This window comes from Coregonus lavaretus (assembly GCF_964263955.1).
Source record: "Coregonus lavaretus genome assembly, chromosome: 1".
Taxonomy (NCBI): Eukaryota; Metazoa; Chordata; class Actinopteri; order Salmoniformes; family Salmonidae; genus Coregonus; species Coregonus lavaretus.
This window is the reverse complement of record NC_139988.1, coordinates 16,995,119-17,014,331: the sequence shown is the minus strand read 5'-3', so window position 1 is coordinate 17,014,331 and position 19,213 is coordinate 16,995,119.

The following is a 19,213-nucleotide window of genomic DNA, read 5'->3' as shown; positions in this document are numbered from 1 at the left end:
AAGCATTTCATGTGCTGGCTGCTAAATAGTTCAAATTCCCAGCTTTTGGCAAGGCTGTTACAGTGATGATAACACCCCCTCTTCATGTTTTACCACTTCCCCAACAACACACATTTACATTTTAGTCATTTAGCAGACGCTCTTATCCAGAGCGACTTACAGTTAGTGAATACATGTTTTTTTTTATACTGGCCCCCCGTGGGAATCGAACCCACAACCCTGGCGTTGCAAACGCCATGCTCTATCAACTGAGCTACATCCCTGCCGGCCATTCCCTCCCCTACCCTGGACGACGCTGGGCCAATTGTGCGCCGCCCATGAGTCTCCCGGTCGCGGCCGGCTGCGACAGAGCCTGGATTCGAACCAGGATCTCTAGTGGCACAGTTAGCACTGCGATGCAGTGCCTTAGACCACTGCGCCACTCAGGTGGTACACAAACACACCCACACACACACCCACACATCCACATACACACACCAACTCCGCACAACTGTTAAAACCAAGCCAACACCCTTCCTCATCTTATCACTGAAAGAAAGGGAAAATCCGCTCAAAAACTGTATTTTGGTATTTTTTAAATTAGTCCACTGTTGATACAGTCCCAAAATGTTTTGCATGTCACCAGTCAAGTTTCAAGATATTGGACAAGAAGCAAAGTGGCCGGTGACACATTTTCCCTTTAAAAGTACCCCCTCGGTGCTGATCTATGGTCAGTTTTACTTTTCACCTCCACATGTTTATGGTAGTAGTCCCAAAGAACAATAAGCTGATCCTAGATCTGTTCTTAGTGACAATGTCTACCTCAAGCCTTCACTGAGGTGTCTGCCTGTCCAGATTCCTGTAGAGCAGGGAATGTGAGGATGGCAGGGCTGTATATGGTCTGTGTTGTTCAGCTGCCACCTCTGCCCACTCTTCTCTGATTAAAATGGAGTGGCATGAGGCATGGTACTCATACACACCACTGGCTGTGCTCAACTCTAGATGCCTTTGCCCAAATGGTACTTTAAAAAAAGAATTAGTTTCACCCCAAGAGTAGGGTCAATGCTAGTCTGGCTGACACCCAACTCGAAGTCCTCCTGATTGCGCAGTGATCACGTGAGTCACGTCAACCAGGCTAGGTCAATGCCATATCCATATTATGATCTTGTGACATTTTTCACTGCCGTTACATCAGCAATTTGAAGCAAATTGATTCGGCTTTCCAATCTGGTTTAACACGGGATGGATGAAGGCATAGCATCAGGCTACTTCTTTGTCTTTTATCGCTATCTCCCTCTCTCCTTCTCTCTCTCTCCCCATCTCTCTCTCCATCTCCCTCTCTCCATCTCCATCTCTCTCTCCATCTCCATCTCCCTCTTTCCATCTCCATCTCTCATCTCCCTCTCTCCATCTCCCTCTCTCCATCTCTCTCTTTCCATCATCTCTCATCTCCCTCTCTCCATCTCTCTCTCCATCTCCCTCTTTCCATCTCCATCTCTCATCTCCCTCTCTCCATCTCTCTCTCTCCATCTCCCTCTCTCCATCTCTCTCTCCATCTCCCTCTCTCCATCTCTCTCCATCTCCATCTCCCTCTCTCCATCTCTCTCCATCTCCCACTCTCCATCTCTCTCTCCATCTCCATTTCCCTCTCTCCATCTCTCTCCATCTCCATCTCTCTCTCTCCATCTCTCGCTCCATCTCCCTCTTTCCATCTCCATCTCTCCATCTCTCTCTCTCATCTCCCTCTCTCCAACTCTCTCTCCATCTCCCCCTCTCCATCTCTCTCTCCCCATCTTTCTCCATCTCCATCTCCCTCTCTCCATCTCTCTCTCCATCTCCATCTCCCTCTCCATCTCTCTCTCCATCTCCATCTCCCTCTCTCCATCTCTCTCTCCATCTCTCTCTCCCCATCTCTCTCTCCTTCTTTCTTTCTTCTGTTCAATCCATCTCTTTGGGTCTGTTTTCTCCTCATTTTCTCACAGGCTTTCCCTCCCTCCCTCCCTCCCTCCGTGCTAGCCAAGACAAACAACCCTGTGCTGAAGCATGCAAAAAAGCCCACACACACTTCAGGCCAGCTTATCATGGATTGGTTTTTTTGGAAAGCTCAGTTCTGATTAATGACCTGAAGCTGACTTTTCTCTCAGGACTTCTGGCTTCTCAATTAACTTGAGGGAAAACAAACAGTGTGTGTTTGAGTCCAGTGTGCTGTGTTCCATGCTTCTAAGATAAAACACAGGACGTTTAAATCACTGAATGTCACGACTGTCTGTGAGATGCGGTAAACGAAGTCAGGCGCAGGACACAGAACTCTCGGATACGTACTTTTAATACGAAAAGGATCCAAAAGGACACAGAAAATAACTCCACGCAGGGAGGAAATAACCCGCTCACAAAATAGACAACCGTGAAGGGGAAAACAATCACACACAAAGTACAGATGAGAGACAGGGGTAATTATAAGGGAAACAATTAACATAATGACGAACAGGTGTAAACAATACAGACAAAACTAAACAAACACTGATAACATCGAACGGCAGTAGCTAGTACTCCGGGGACGACGAACGCCGAAGCCTGCCCGAGCAAGGAGGAGGAGCAGCCTCTGCAGAATCCGTGACAGTACCCCCCCCTTGACGCGCGGCTCCAGCCGTGCGCCGACCCCGGCCTCGGGGACGGCCAGGAGGACGCGGAGCAGGGCGAGTTGGGTGACTCCGGTGGAACTCTGTCAACAGGGAGGGATCTAGGATGTCCCTCCTAGGGACCCAGCACCGTTCCTCCGGACCGTACCCCTCCCACTCCACGAGATACTGCAGACCCCCCATCCGACGCCTCGAATCCACGATGGAACGGACTGAGTACGCCGGAGCCCCTTTGATGTCTAGTGGGGGCGGAGGGACCTCCCATACCTCATTCTCCTGGAGTGGACCAGCTACCACCGGCCTGAGGAGAGACACATGGAACGAGGGGTTAATGCGATAATTAACAGGCAGCTGTAACCTATAACATACCTCGTTCAATCTCCTCAGGACTTTAAATGGCCCCACAAACCGCCGGCCCAGCTTCCGGCAGGGCAGGTGAAGGGGCAGGTTTCTGGTCGAGAGCCAGACCCGATCTCCCGGTGCATAAACCGGACCCTCACTGCGGTGGCGATCGGCGCTCGCCTTTTGCCGTCTGATGGCCCGCTGCAGATGGACGTGCGCACCGTTCCATGTCTCCTCCGAGCGCCGAAACCATTCATCCACCGCAGGAGCCTCGATCTGGCTCTGATGCCAGGGTGCCAGAACCGGCTGATAGCCCAACACACACTGGAAAGGAGTGAGATAGTGGAGGAGTGGCTGAGTGAGTTTTGGGCTATCTCTGCCCAGGGAATATACCCTGACCACTCCTCCTGCCGGTCCTAGCAGTAGGACCTCAGAAACCTACCCACATCTTGGTTTACTCTCTCCACCTGCCCATTACTCTCTGGGTGAAAACCCGAGGTAAGGCTGATCGGGACCCCCAAACGTTCCATGAACGCCCTCCACACTCTAGAGGTGAACTGGGGACCCCGATCAGATACTATATCCTCAGGCACCCCGTAGTGCCGGAAAACGTGAGTAAACAGGGCTTCGGCCGTTTGTAGGGCTGTAGGAAGACCTGGCATAGGGATGAGACGGAAGGCCTTAGAAACCCGATCCACAACGACCAAGATCGTGGTATTCCCCTGGGAGGGGGGAAGGTCCGTGACAAAATCCACCGACAGGTGAGACCACGGCCGTTGTGGAACGGGGAGAGGTTGTAACTTCCCCCTGGGCAGGTGTCTAGGCGCCTTACACTGGGCGCACACCGAGCAGGAAGAAACGTAAACTCTCACGTCCTTAGCTAAGGTGGGCCACCAGTACTTCCCGCTAAGACAGTGCACTGTCCGACCAATACCAGGATGACCAGAGGAGGGTGACGTGTGAGCCCAATAAATCAGTTGGTCACGGACCTCGAGCGGCACGTACCTCCGTCCCTCTGGACACTCTGGGGGAGAAGGGTCTGTACGTAACGCCCGCTCGATTTCCGTGTCGACATCCCACACCACCGGTGCCACGGGATAAGACTCCGGTAGTATGGGAGTGGGCTCAATGGACCTCTCCTCTGTGTCATATCGTCGGGACAGGGCGTCTGCCTTAACGTTCTGTGACCCGAGGATATACGTGATCTTAAAGACAAACCGGGCCAGAAACATGGCCCACCTAGCCTGACGAGGGTTCAGTCTCTTCGCTGCACGGATGTACTCCAGGTTACGATGGTCAGTCAGAATGAGAAAAGGGTGGTTAGCCCCTCAAGCCAATGTCTCCACACCTTCAGGGCCTGGACCACAGCTAGCAGCTCCCTGTCCCCCACGTCATAATTGCGCTCCGCCGGACTGAGCTTCTTAGAATAAAAAGCACAGGGGCGGAGTTCGGACTCTCCACCGTCGTTCGGACTCTCCACCGTCGTTGCCCCTACGGAAACACCTACACACCGCCCCACACACTGATCAGACCATCCCTTGAGAGCCCTCTGTTGCCATGAAATGTTGGGGTCATGAGATATTAACCAGGGAAGTCCCAACACCACTGGAAACGCAGGAGAGTCAATTAAATACAACTGTATAGTCTCCTCATGACCCTTCTGCGTTTTCATCTTCAGTAGCGCTGTGACCTCCCTAATCAATCCCGACCCCAAAGGCAGGCTATCTAGGGCATGGATAGAGAAGGGCACATCGACTGGTAATATAGGGATCCCTAACTTATATGAGAAATGGCGATCGATAAAATTCCCAGCTGCGCCTGAATCGACTAGCGCCTTATGCTGGGAGTAAGAAGAAACTTCTGGAAACATCACTTGGATACACATATGAACAGCAGAGAGCTCTGGGTGAGTTGGGACCTTACTCACCGGGAATGACTCATCAGTGCGCTGCCTGCTGCCTCGAATCCGAGGAGACCCTCCCCAGCACCGAACCGCCGTGTGTCCTCGGCGGCCACAGTTGGTGCAGGGGACAGCCTCCTTCCTGGCCTCCCTTCTACCAGCACCCCCGAGCTCCATAGGGCTCGGCTCGGAGGTGCTGGGGGATGGAATGGACGGCCCCAGCGCTGGACGTCCGCGGGTAGCCAACAGGGTATCCAAGCGAATCGACATGTCCACCAGCTGATCAAAGCTTAGGTTGGTGTCCCTGCAGGCCAGCTCTCGACGAACGTCCTCCCTCAGGCTGCATCTGTAGTGGTCGATGAGGGCCCTCTCATTCCATCCCGAATTGGCAGCCAGAGTCCGGAAGTCCAGTGCGAATTCCTGCGCGCTCCTCCTCCCCTGTCTGAGGTGGAATAGACGCTCACCTGCCGCCTTCCCCTCCGGGGGATGATCGAACACTGCCCTGAAGCGGCGGGTGAACTCCGCATAGTTCACAGTAGCGGCGTCTATCCCTCCCCACTCGGCGTTGGCCCACTCCAGTGCCTTGCCGGACAGACAGGAGATGAGGGCGGACACGCTCTCGTATCCCGAGGGTGCCGGGTGAATGGTTGCCAGGTAAAATTCCACCTGGAGCAGGAAACCCTGACACCCGGCTGCGGTGCCATCATAAGCCCTCGGGAGCGAGAGCCGAATCCCACTGGACTCCGGATGTGAGACGATAGGAGTAGCCGATGGTGGTGGTATCGTTGGAGGAGGTGTGGGCAAGCCTCCTCTCTCCCATCGTCCCAAAGTGTTCATAACGTTATCCATAGCGGCACCAAGATTTTGGAGCATCGCTGCCTGTTGTAGGACGCGCTCCTCGAGTGATCCAGTCGGTGCCGTCGCTCCTGCTGACTCCATGGTAAGGTGTGTGATTCTGTCACGACTGTCTGTGAGATGCGGTAAACGAAGTCAGGCGCAGGACACAGAACTCTCGGTTACGTACTTTTAATACGAAAAGGATCCAAAAGGACACAGAAAATAACTCCACGCAGGGAGGAAATAACCCGCTCACAAAATAGACAACCGTGAAGGGGAAAACAATCACACACAAAGTACAGATGAGAGACAGGGGTAATTATAAGGGAAACAATTAACATAATGACGAACAGGTGTAAACAATACAGACAAAACTAAACAAACACCGATAACATCGAACGGCAGTAGCTAGTACTCCGGGGACGACGAACGCCGAAGCCTGCCCGAGCAAGGAGGAGGAGCAGCCTCGGCAGAATCCGTGACACTGAAAGCTATTCAAAGCCCTGCTCGGCTATTTTCACTCACTCACTAGTATCCATCCAGATTTCCCCCATCATAGTTTTTGTGTGTAACTGTAGCCATGGTTACCTCTGAATGTATATGATGGTAACACACTACATTATCTTTTAGGATAATTGTCTTGATTGATAATGTGTTTTTTTTGGTGGTATTTCATACTTGAATTGACTTCAAAGACTCCCTGTCTTTGTGTCTACCTCACTTTCCCTCGGGCTGCCTCTCTCTCCCTCTCTCTGTCCTCTCTCCCTCCTTGTGTTACGCTCCCCCCTTCCTGAGCAGGATGAGGGCGTAATTACACCATAACCAGGGAAACAACACACAGAGAGAAACAAGAAGGGAGAGAGAGAGAGAGAGAAAAAGAGGTTGAGGTCAAGAACCAAAGAGAGAGAGGGGCCTCTTGGGTTTTCATTTCATAATATTACCCCCCTGTGCTTTTTAAGTGGGTGTACGATGACACACATCTGTGTCTGGCTGCATGTTTTGTACTGTTGTCTCCTGTTGTCTCTGTGTCTGGAAGTGCCAATCTGCTCCAAGCTTTTGCTTGTGGCTCCTGTCTTGAGTTTGTGTAATTGTAATTGGATAGAAAAAGAGTATCTTCCAGATACACAAACATAATTAGAGTTCGTCATTGCATCAGATTTCGGAGAGAGTGTGACTGAAAAAATAATATAATGTCAAGAGAGAAAGAAGACACCAGAAGAATGTAGGAACAGAGAGATATAGGTAGAAAGAAATGGAGAAGGTGAGGAGAGGAAGTAGGGAAAGGAGGCGAGTGTGGGGGTCGGGGGGTGGGTGGGGGGGGCAGTAAAACATGATTAATATTTCCCAGACAAGGATGTCTTTCCAGGAAATGACTTTCACACAGTGTTGAAGGTCAGCCAGCTATGTTGAACTCGTTTACAAAACTCCTCCTCACATTTGTTATTCAATGTATTTCATGATTTACTTCAGGATCTGGCAGGATGCTTATCTTACTGTATCATTTCAAATGTTCAGAAAATAAGCACATGCCTCACAAATGTATATGTAATGGTTTGGAAAAGGCGCCATTGTAAATGGTCCAGCAACAGTTTGCAATCTAATACCATGGTCTATTTTTAAAGCGCAATTTACACCACAAATGTAACTTAACTTAGTTCAACTCAAGTTATGCCTCAGATATCATCCTAGCTTTATTGCAGTGAACACTTAATTGGGAGTTTAACAACCGTAAATTAAACTCACAGACTGTATTGATCTAATTACTCCTGTAGAGCTGCAATGAGCTGCTATGTTGAGGCCCAGCGGCCATGTTGAGTCCCAGACTAATTTGACTCCTAAAATTCCAGCAGCTACTGTGTTTTTCAGCCACCTGAGGGAGCTGTAGACACAGGTCCACTTTCTACAGAAGTATGGTACAGGGTTTGATATGTTTTGGACTGACTGCAGTCGCATGGATGTCTTGGCCAGACGAAAAATCCCAAACGTCTTGTTTTCATGAGGTCTGTTTCCTGACCTACACTTTCCTTTCCTATGCTGCCATGGGCTTAGTGGAAGAAAGGTGGAAAGGTGTGTGTGTGTGTGTATATGTGTGTGCATTTATGTATTTACAGTGCCTTCAGAAAGTATTCACAGCCCTTGACTTATTCCATATTTTATTGTGTTACAGCCTGAATTCAAAATGGATTAAATTGATTTTTTTTCTCTCACCAATCTACACACAATGCCCCATAATGACAAAGTGAAAACATGTTTTTAGAAATTGTAGAAAATTTATTGAAAATGAAATACAGAAATATCTCATTTGCGTAAGTATTCACACCCCTGAGTCAATACTTTGCAGAAGCACCTTTGGCGGCGATTACAGCTTTGAGTTGTCTTTGGAATGTCTGTATCAGCTTTGCACATCTAGATTTGGGGATTTTCTCCCATTTTTCCTTGCAGATTTTCTCAAGCTCTGTTAAATTAAATGGGGAGTGGCAGTGAACAGCAATCTTCAAGTCTTTCCACAGCTTTTAAATGGGATTCAAGTCTAGGCTTTGGCTGGGTCACTCAAGAAATTTCACATTGTTGTTCTGAAGCCATTCGAGCGTTGCTTTGGCTGTATGCTTGGGGTCATTGTCCTGTTGGAACATACATCTTTGCCCCCAGTCTAAGGTCATTTGCACTCTGAAGCAGGTTCTCATCAAGGATTTGCCTGTATTTGGCTCCATTCATTCTTCCCGCTATCCTTACCAGTCTCCCAGTCGCTGCCGCTGAATAGCATCCCCATAGCATGATGCTGCCACCACCATGCTGCACAGTAGGGATGGTGTTAGATGGGTGATGAGCTGTGCCTAGTGCGAAAAATATATATTGAATCCATTTTGAATTCAGGCTGTAACACAACAAAATGTGGAATAAGTCAAGGGGTATGAATTCTTTCTGAAGGCCTGTATATGTTTCTATTCACATCATAAAAGAAAGATAACTTTTCTATATCCACTTCCTGTTTCTCTAGTCTCTGAACGGCGGGAACATCAACAGTTAACTTGTCTTTTAATTTGCTCCATCTCTTGTTTTCCAGAAAGCAAATATTTATGTAATGGAGCAGAGCATAGACCCAGAGACCCTTTGCCATGGAGCCGCGGTATTTGAGCTCTGTTAGGAGTTGGAGAGCAGAGTTGGATTTGGTTATTATGAGTCCCAGATGTTGCTTTCAGAAGGGTAGGAGGGAGCAGGGGGGGGGGGGGGGGGCACCCAGTCTACATCCCTTAGTCCAGTGATCTGCTGTGGAACCTCTCTGGGTGGATGGTGCCTGTACTGTATGCACAGATCTAGGATCAGTTTACTTTCCTCAAATCCTTACCTTGGATTAGCACCAAACATGGGCTACTATTGAATATCACAGTCTTGATTTCATTTTTAAACTCTCATCTGCCCATTTATCTGTATGTATCCACACCTAGGCACAATTGCACGTGGCTTTTTTTCAGGTCAGGGTGCGACATTGATTAGCTTCCTCTGGGGAACAAAACCCCTGTAGGCTCAGGGTTCCTCCAGCGATGCAGTAGTGAGTTAGGGGTGGAGGTGTAGCCGTTGGTATTTGTTTGGACTGTGTTCCTATTTCCGGGAATTCTGACCTGGAAGGAAATGTGGCGGGGATCAGAGACAATGGGCTATTGTAAGGTCCAGGTTTGTGCTCATGCAAGACTAAAACAGGAAAATGTACTGAAACATACACACACCCACATCTCTCTCTCTCTCTCTCTCTCTCTCTCTCTCTCTCTCTCTCCCAAAAGACCCACGCAGTAACGCCCACTCACAAACAGCAATCCTCTGACACATGCCTCACAGTCTCCAAATAGCTTTGCATCTCTCCCACTACAGATGTTTCACCCTTTTGTACCCATTCTAAACCCATGGATCATCCAATCCCCAACCCTCCTCTCTTGGATGTTGTTGTAATGGTGATGTGTCTGAGTTCACAGGACTAAGCTGAGGCTCTGGGTCCCAGTGGTCAGGGATCTGACCAAAAGCCAGTTGTGTCCTCTAAGCTTGTATCAGTCCATGTGGTTTATTTAGTTTGAGACATTTTTGGTGTATGTCAGAGGCCCAGGGGACAGGAGGAGTCAAGTGTGTGTGTGTGTGTTTGTGTGTGTGTGTGTGTGTGTGTGTGTTTGTGTGTGTGTGTGTGTAAAGCCAGGCGTGGAGCAGACGCATAAAGGGTAAGCCTCTCAGGTCAGTGGTCCAGATAGAGGTCATGATCACAGACATTCCTCATAGCACACACAGTCACATACACCAGACACACTCTTGACTCCTCCTTGCGTGCAAAAGATATGCAACATACTGACATGAAATGTGTGTTTGTACATGCCGGTCAACATGTGGATAACACTCTCTCCCGTTCTGTTTTTGGTGTCTGTGTGTGTTGGTATTTACCTCAGAGTAATTAGTACTCAACATGTGGTGAAGAGTAGCGTCTTAATAGTAGAGTGTGTTTGTGGCATTAGACATGTACTGTAAGTGTGGAAATAGCAGCATGCGGTCACCCATTCTGTGGAGCGGGTAGAGATTGTCAGTTTTGTCAGAAAAAGCTCCTTGCTCTCCAGAATTATAGCAACAACCAACAGAAGTTCTATTGCCGTGAGAAACAGCTGGACGTGTTATCTTCATCCAGTGGGTCCCTGTGGTCTGTGTCTTTTCTGTGCTGGTTGGTGTGTGCTGCTATACACTCATCTGGTCTCTGAAGTGGACCGTTCTGGTCTCTGTATCTGTTCTATCTAGTATTCGAAGATCCATGATGGTCTTCGCTATTCTAACTAATTCATGCTGGTCTCTGCACTAGTCTGTTCTGGTCTCTGCACTAGTCTGTACTGGTCTCTGCACTAGTCTGTTCTGGTCTCTGCACTAGTCTGTACTGGTCTCTCCACTAGTCTGTACTGGTCTCTGCACTAGTCTGTACTGGTCTCTGCACTAGTCTGTACTGGTCTCTGCACTAGTCTGTACTGGTCTCTGCACTAGTCTGTTCTGGTCTCTGCACTAGTCTGTACTGGTCTCTCCACTAGTCTGTACTGGTCTCTGCACTAGTCTGTACTGGTCTCTGCACTAGTCTGTTCTGGTCTCTGCACTTGTCTGTACTGGTCTCTGTAATGGTCTGTGTATCCTCAGAGAGACAGATGGTGCTGTGGGGATGATGCCAGGACCGGGAGGCAGACAGAGACAGAGACGGGGCCTGATGTGGACTAGCCTGGAGAGGAGATTGTGGTAGTCCTACTGCTGTGCTGTGACAGCCTGTCTCTGCATGGCTCCCTGCCTAGCCCTAGTCACCACCACTGGGTAGCATTCCTTACTTACCCTGGAGCCAGAGAGAGAATCTGCGTCCTTAATGCTAACGTATTCCCAATTTAGTGCACTACATTTGACCAGGGCCCTCCTATGGAATAGGGTGACATTTGGGACACAAACACAGCGAGGCACCTCTCTCGGGCCTGTCTCAGGCCTCTCTTGAGTTTTGATAGTCCTTACTTACCAATGTTCCTTTCAACAGCTCTGTTTATAGCTCACATCTACTCTCCTAAGACAGCCACTCAAAGCACTGCTAGTTATGTATACACAGATATGCCGCACATGACCACACAATTGAAAGGCAAAAATGTTCTGAAAACACACGAAGGGAGGAAAGCATGCACGCACACACACACACATACACAGTCAAGAAAGGAAGGAATGTAATATCTTAAATTTGACTTATGATGTCTGGGGCAGTTTGGAATAAATTCACAGTTTTGAGATTGCAGGAGGGACTCCACCCAGTTATACATTTACCATTCCTTGAGGAACTTTAGTTTGAGTGTGTACGTGCAAGTGTGTGTGTGTGTGTGTGTGTGCGTGGTATCACCATTGGGAGCTGCTGGCAGGGGGACAGTCAGACTGTGGATATGGAGCTTGGCTCAGTGCTAAATCCTGTCTGTTACTGAGAAGCCACGCATGCAGGGCCTTTACTGACCAGTTAAAGACAGTCTCTACCCTGCCCTCCTCCCTTCACACACACACACACACGTAGATAGAATAGTATATATACAGCAATAGTTGAATAGGATGGCATTGACTAGAATACAGTATATACATATGAAATGAGTAAAACATTATGTAAACATTATTTAAGTGACCAGTGTTACATTATTAAAGTGACCAGTGATTTCATGTCTATGTACATAGGGCAGCAGCCTCTAAGGTGCATGGTTGAGTAACCGGGTGGTAGCCGGCTAGTGACGGCTATTTAACAGTCTGACGGCCTTGAGATAGAAGCTGTTTTTCAGTCTCTCAGTCCCAGTTTTGATGCACCTGTACTGTCCTCGCTCGGGTGGTTGATGTCCTTGATCTTTTTGGCCTTCCTGTGACATCGGGTGCTGTAGGTGTCCTGGAGGGCAGGCAGTGTGCCCCCGGTGATGCATTGGGCAGACTGCACCACCCTCTGGAGAGCCCTGCGGTTGCGTGCGGTGCAGTTGCCGTACCAGGCGGTGATACAGTCCAATAGGATGCTCTCAATGGTGCATCTGTAAAAGTTTGTGAGGGTCTTAGAGGCCAAGCCGAATTTCTTCAGCCTCTTGAGGTTGAAGAGGCGCTGTTGCGATATTGACAATTGTAAAGCTCCTCATGTACCACAAATAGGGGTACATGTAAATGTTTAAGTAAGTTTGAAATATTCTAATAATGTCATCCTCTGAATTTGAATGATCCTTCTCTTTTAATAGGATTATCGCGGGTATAGTGCCTTCAGAAAGTATTCACTCCCTTTGACATTTTCCACATTTTGTTGTGTTTCACTGGCCTACACACAATAGCCTACCCCATAATGCAAAGTGGAAATATGTGAAACAATTTGTTTGACTAATTAATTACAAATGAAAAGCTGAAATGTCTTGAGTCAATAAGTATTCAACCCTTTTGTTATGGCAAGCCTAAATAAGTTCAGGAGTATGGACTCACTCTGTGTGCAATAATAGTGTTCAACATTATTTTTGAATGACTACCTCATCTCTGTACCACACACATACAATTATCTGTAAGGTCCCTCAGTCGAACAGTGAATTTCAAACACAGATTAAACCACAAAGGCCAGGGGTTTTCCAAGGCCTGGCAAAGAAGGACACCTATTGGTAGATGGGTAAAAAATTAAAAAAGCAGACATTGAATATCCCTTTGAGCAAGGTGAAGTTATTAATTACACTTTGGATGGTGTATCAATACACCCAGCCACTACAAAGATACAGGCGTCCTTCCTAACTCAGTTGCTGGAGAGTAAGGAAACCACTCATGGATTTCACTATGAGGCCAATGGTGACTTTAAAACAGTTACAGAGTTTAATGGCTGTGCCAGGAGAAAACTGAGGATGGATCAACAACATTGTAGTTATTCCACAATACTAACCTAATTGACAGAGTGAAAAGAAGGAAGCCTGTACAGAATACAAATATTCCAAAACACGCATCCTGTTTGCAACAAGGCACTAAAGTAATACAGCAAAGCAATTATTTTTTTGTCCTGAATACAAAGTGTTATGTTTGGGGCAAATCCAATACAACACATTACTGAGTACCACTCTCCATATTTTCAAGCATAGTGGTGGCTGCATCATGCTTTGGGTATGCTTGTAATTGTTAAGAACTTGGGAGTTTTTCAGGATAAAAAAGAAACGGACTGGAGCTAAATACAGGCAAAATCCTAGAGGAAAGCCTGGCTCAGTATGCTTTCCACCAGACACTGGGAGATGAATTCACCTTTTAGCAGGACAATAATCTATAATCTGAAATAATCTCCAAAATATCGCTATTTTTAAAACAAGTCACCAGAAAAGACAGAACAAATATTACAACAAATATTATGGTTAAACTTCAAATATACTAATTTATTTTTAAAAAACTATATTTTAAAAAATAAACTAAAAAGTATAATCTTTGTAAATGATATCATGAATAGGACTGGTGGAGTTATGTCACACATGCAGCTAACAAAAATATATGGAAATGTCTGCTTTATTCAAAAGTACAACCAACTAACTGCAGCATTACCGCAAAAATGGAAGAGGCAAATGGAAGGGGGAGAAAGTAAGGAACTTGTCTGTCGGTCCTGCATTAAAGACCAAAATTGGCTAAAGAAAATTGTGATAAATAAAAAAAGTATACCAGTTTCATTTAAGGACCAAAAAATTGACAGCTGTGCCAGATAGATTGCAAAATAGTTAGGAAGAGATTTTCGATGCACCGATTCCATGGCACATGGTTTATGAACTGATACACAAAACATCACTGGATTCAAAACGTAAGAGTTTTTCTATTTAAAATATTATACAAAATTCTTGCAACCAATAGAATGTTATATAAATGGGGGATACAACCATCCCAGCTCTGTAGATTTTGCTGCGAAGAGATAGAATCATTAGATAATTTGTTTTGGTACTGTCCATATGTGGCTTGATTTTGGTCGCAGGTTCAGGAATGGCTGAAGAATTGCAACATTTACCTGGAGCTATCTCTGCAAATAGCACTGCTGGGTGATTTAAAAAGTAATAATCAATCGATCAACAATATAATAATACTCTTAGTAAAAATGTTTATCTTTAATTTACAATATCTAGAATCTATGAGAATAGAAAGGTTCAGAACTTTTGTGAAACATCACAGCACAGTTGAAAAATATATGACAAATAGAAATCAAAACTGGATGGTGTTCAGCGATAGATGGGAGGGGTTGAGTGGAGCTGAAGGATGGGACTAAAAACAAACAAAAGCTAACTATTGTAAAATATACTGTGTCCGTAAAAATGTATATACAGTGAGGGAAAAAAGTATTTGATCCCCTGCTGATTTTGTATGTTTGCCCACTGACAAAGAAATGATCAGTCTATAATTTTAATGGTAGGTTTATTTGAACAGTGAGAGACAGAATAACAACAAATAAATCCAGAAGAACGCATGTCAAAAATGTTATAAATTGATTTGCATTTTAATGAGGGAAATAAGTATTTGATCCCCTCTCAATCAGAAAGATTTCTGGCTCCCAGGTGTCTTTTATACAGGTAACGAGCTGAGATTAGGAGCACACTCTTAAAGGGAGTGCTCCTAATCTCAGTTTGTTACCTGTATAAAAGACACCTGTCCACAGAAGCAATCAATCAATCAATTTCCAAACTCTCCACAATGGCCAAGACCAACGAGCTCTCCAAGGATGTCAGGGACAAGATTGTAGACCTACACAAGGCTGGAATGGGCTACAAGACCATCGCCAAGCAGCTTGGTGAGAAGGTGACAACAGTTGGTGCGATTATTCGCAAATGGAAGCCTGGGGCTCCATGCAAGATCTCACCTCGTGAAGTGCAATGATCATGAGAACGGCGAGGAATCAGCCCAGAACTACACGGGAGGATCTTGTCAATGATCTCAAGGCAGCTGGGACCATAGTCATCAAGAAAACAATTGGTAACACATTATGTCGTGAAGGACTGAAATCCTGCAGCGCCCGCAAGGTCCCCCTGCTCAAGAAAGCACATATACAGACCCGTCTGAAGTTTGCCAATGAACATCTGAATGATTCAGAGGAGAACTGGGTGAAAGTGTTGTGGTCAGATGAAACCAAAATGGAGCTCTTTGGCATCAACTCAACTCGCCGTGTTTGGAGGAGGAGGAATGCTGCCTATGACCCCAAGAACACCATCCCCACCATCAAACATGGAGGTGGAAACATTATGCTTTGGGGGTGTTTTTTTGCTAAGGGGACAGGACAACTTCACCGCATCAAAGGGACGATGGACGGGGCCATGTACCGTCAAATCTTGGGTGAGAACCTCCTTCCCTCAGCCAGGGCATTGAAAATGGGTCGTGGATGGGTATTCCAGCATGACAATGACCCAAAACACACGGCCAAGTCAACAAAGGAGTGGCTCAAGAAGAAGCACATTAAGGCCTAGCCAGTCTCCAGACCTTAATCCCATAGAAAATCTGTGGAGGGAGCTGAAGGTTCGAGTTGCCAAACGTCAGTATCGAAACCTTAATGACTTGGAGAAGATCTGCAAAGAGGAGTGGGACTAAATCCCTCTTGAGATGTGTGCAAACCTAGTGGCCAACTACAAGAAACATCTGACCTCTGTGATTGCCAACAAGGGTTTTGCCACCAAGTACTAAGTCATGTTTTGCAGAGGGGTCAAATACTTATTTCCCTCGTTAAAATGCAAATCAATTTATAAAATTTTTGACATAATTTTTTCTGGATTTTTTTGTTGTTATTCTGTCTCTCACTGTTCAAATAAACCTACCATTAAAATTATAGACTGATCATGTCTTTGTCAGTGGGCAAACGTACAAAATCAGCAGGGGATCAAATACTTTTTTCCCTCACTGTAGTATGTATAAGATGGAAGTAGAAGCCTAAGTGTTGTTGTCCATTAGTTTACTCCAATTAGGGGAGGGATGATAGGGTTAGAGGAAAATAATAAAGGAAAATATTTTTTTTTAAATATATCTATTATATATATATATATATATATATATATATATATATATATATATATATATATATATATATTTACAACAATATATGGAGGATTAGAAATGATGCAGACATTGATGGAAGCCACAATCTATCTGCAATATTAAAGCTGATCTGTGCAAATATTGTACAATCCAGGTGTGTAGAGACTTACCCAGAAAGACTCACAGCTGTAATCGCTGCCAAAGGTAATTCTAACATTTATTGAATAGGGGTGTGAATACTTATGTAAATGATATATTTCTGTATTTCATTTTCAATAAATTTGCTAACATTTCAAAAAAAAAATGTTTTCACTTTGTCATTATGGGGTATTATGTGTAGGTGGGTGAGAAAACCCCCCCATTTTAATCCATTTTGAATTCAGGCTGTAACACAACGAAATGTGGAATAAGTCAAGGGGTATGAATACTTTCTGAAGGCACTGTGTTTCCCCAATGACTAATCATCTGATGGTTGGTTATTCAGAATCCTTTTATTTAGTGTATCGAGTGAAGTCTTCCACCATGACATTGCATGGTCTGACCAAGAATATCTGGAAGTATTTACAATGTCTTATAATTAAATCGGTGGCTTAAGGCTGCTATAGAAATAGTCTCGGCATTGGGAGGACTACTCACTAAGCTGATCTTGAACATCCAAGTAGTGGAGGGCACATTCAACTCAAATATCTCCAGTTAGACACAGAAAGAATGGGATGAATAGGATTTATACAGAGGAGTACTGTAGGCCGGGGTCTCCCATTTCACATTGAGAATGATGAGAATGGAGAGGAAATGTAGTAAGTGGAAGAGAAATAAATACTGAGATGGGGGTAGAATGACTATATCCAACATTAGACATATAGGCTCCTATAACAGGTTGAAAAATGCAACCCATTTATTAATGGACAAATATTTTGCCCTGTTAGAGACTGACTGGATCAAAAAGGTCCCTCATATAATAGTTCCTATGCTAAATAATGAGTATTTACCTCCTTAGCTAACACTCATGTTACAGCTAACTGAAAGCTTCAATGGCCCGTTAGACTGGCATAATGTTGCATTTCTGTGTCCATAGCACCCTCTGCTGGTAAAGTCAAGGAACAACTGACCATTTGTTTTCTTCTGTCAGCTCATTTTAATCAATTGAAGCAAAATCATTTATCTTAGAAAATAGACATACAGGATCAAATCGATTTGAACAAAAACAAATGGAACAAAGTAGATTGAATCATTCCAGGTTTTGGTGCACAATATAGATCTCAGAGATGGTGGTATAATGGTTATTCAGAGATCAAAATCAAATCAAATCTAATTGTATTTGTCACATGCGCTGAATACAACAGGTTACCGTGAAATGCTTACTTACAAGCCCTTAACCAACAATGCAGTTCAAGAAATAGAGTTAAGAAAATATTTACTAAATAAAATAAAGTAAAAAATAATAATAATAACAAGAAAATAACAATAATGAGGCTATATACAGGGGGTACTGGTACTGAGTTGATGTGCGGGTGTACAGGTTAGTCGAGGTAATTTGTACATGTACAGTGGGGAAAAAAAGTATTTAGTCAGTGACCAATTGTGCAAGTTCTCCCACTTAAAAAGATGAGAGAGGCCTGTAATTTTCATCATAGGTACACGTTAACTATGACAGACAAATTGAGAAAAAATAATCCAGAAAATCACATTGTAGGATTTTTTATGAATTTATTTGCAAATTATGGTGGAAAATAAGTATTTGGTCACCTACAAACAAGCAAGATTTCTGGCTCTCACAGACCTGTAACTTCTTATTTAAGAGGCTCCTCTGTCCTCCACTCGTTACCTCTATTAATGGCACCTGTTTGAACTTGTTATCAGCATAAAAGACACCTGTCCACAACCTCAAACAGTCACACTCCAAACTCCACTATGGCCAAGACCAAAGAGCTGTCAAAGGACACCAGAAACAAATTTGTAGACCTGCACCAGGCTGGGAAGACTGAATCTGCAATAGGTAAGCAGCTTGGTTTCAAGAAATCAACTGTGGGAGCAATTATTAGGAAATGGAAGACATACAAGACCACTGATAATCTACCTCGATCTGGGGCTCCACGCAAGATCTCACCCTGTGGGGTCAAAAAGATCACAAGAACGGTGAGCAAAAATCCCAGAACCACACGGGGGGACCTAGTGAATGACCTGCAGAGAGCTGGGACCAAAGTAACAAAGCCTACCATCAGTAACACACTACGCCGCCAGGGACTCAAATCCTGCAGTGCCAGACGTGTCCCCCTGCTTAAGCCAGTACATGTCCAGGCCCGTCTGAAGTTTGCTAGAGTGCATTTGGATGATCCAGAAGAGGATTGGGAGAATGTCATATGGTCAGATGAAACCAAAATAGAACTTTTTGGTAAAAACTCAACTCGTCGTGTTTGGAGGACAAAGAATGCTGAGTTGCATCCAAAGAACACCATACCTACTGTGAAGCATGGGGGTGGAAACATCATGCTTTGGGGCTGTTTTTCTGCAAAGGGACCAGGATGACTGATCCATGTAAAGGAAAGAATGAATGGGGCCATGCATCGTGAGATTTTGAGTGAAAACCTCCTTCCATCAGCAAGGGCATTGAAGATTAAACGTGGCTGGGTCTTTCAGCATGACAATGATCCCAAACACACCGCCCGGGCAACGAAGGAGTGGCTTCGTAAGAAGCATTTCAAGGTCCTGGAGTGGCCTAGCCAGTCTCCAGATCTCAACCTCATAGAAAATCTTTGGAGGGAGTTGAAAGTCTGTGTTGCCCAGCGACAGCCCCAAAACATCACTGCTCTAGAGGAGATCTGCATGGAGGAATGGGCCAAAATACCAGCGACAGTGTGTGAAAACCTTGTGAAGACTTACAGAAAACGTTTGACCTGTGTCATTGCCAACAAAGGGTATATAACAAAGTATTGAGAAACTTTTGTTATTGACCAAATACTTATTTTCCACCATAATTTGCAAATAAATTCATTAAAAATCCTAC